The sequence below is a fragment of the Myotis davidii genome, unplaced genomic scaffold, assembly GCF_000327345.1.
Source record: "Myotis davidii unplaced genomic scaffold, ASM32734v1 scaffold56, whole genome shotgun sequence".
Classification (NCBI taxonomy): Eukaryota; Metazoa; Chordata; class Mammalia; order Chiroptera; family Vespertilionidae; genus Myotis; species Myotis davidii.
The window spans coordinates 468009-469023 of NW_006287458.1; positions in this window are offsets into that span (position 1 = coordinate 468009).

A 1015-nucleotide genomic window follows, 5' to 3' on the forward strand; every position below is an offset into this window, starting at 1 on the left:
GTGGTCACCAACCACAACTGTTCTCTGACGGAGGTAACTTTTGCCCCAGCCCACTCGCTGCCTTTGCTTGCTGTATAGTTTATATCAGCACAGCCGGGGGCAGGGTCACTTCCTGTGCCCTAAACAGGCAAGGCCAGGTACTTCCTTGCCTCTAGTTGTTGGCTCCAGCTGGTCCCCCTGCTCTGCCCCTCCTCTCTCTTTCCTGACTTGCGTACCCTAGAAAAGTGGTCGGCAAACTCACTAGTCACCAGAGCCAAATACCAATAGTACAACGATTGAAATTTCTTCTGAGAGCCAAATTTTTTAAACTTAAACTATATAGGTAGGTACATTGTTGTTAACTTAATTAGGGTACTCCTAAGGCTTAGGACGAGCCACGCTCAAGGGGCCAAAGAGCCGCAAGGGGCTCGCGAGCCGCAGTTTGTCCACCACGGCCCTGGAACCATCGTGATCCAGTTTCCACCAACCCCTCAGACCTCCTCTCCTGTAGGTGGCCCGCTCCAGCCCATGGGGCTCTTGCTCCTTGAGAATGCCACCCTTGTTCAGCCCCAGGGCCTTTGCACTTCTGCTTACTTTGCTTGCAATGTTCCCAGTCCCTCCCTTCCTATGTGACTCTGGGATTACCTATACATTACTTCCTCAGAGGAGCCTAAACTAGGTTCCCAGTCCCTCCCTGTGAACTCATCCTATTGCTAATCCCAGCGCTGATCATTAGCATTTCTGGCCCAGGCGGAGAGGAGTCCCTCTCCAGCTGGAGAGTGAGGTCATCGCACCTTGGTCCTCCTCACTCCCTACCACTCCCCAGCAGCACCCCCACTCTCCCCGCTTTCTAGGGGAGCACATCTCCATCTCTCTCCTTAGTTTCTGAGGCCTAGGGCCTCTCCTCCCTGTACGTACTTCCTGCACCCATCTGGCTCTTCATTGCTATCAACTCCTCCTCCCTCTCATGCACTCCCCTCCTCCTTTGCTGTCTTTCTCTCTATCACCTTTTTCCTTTTTTCTTAGTCTCCATTGA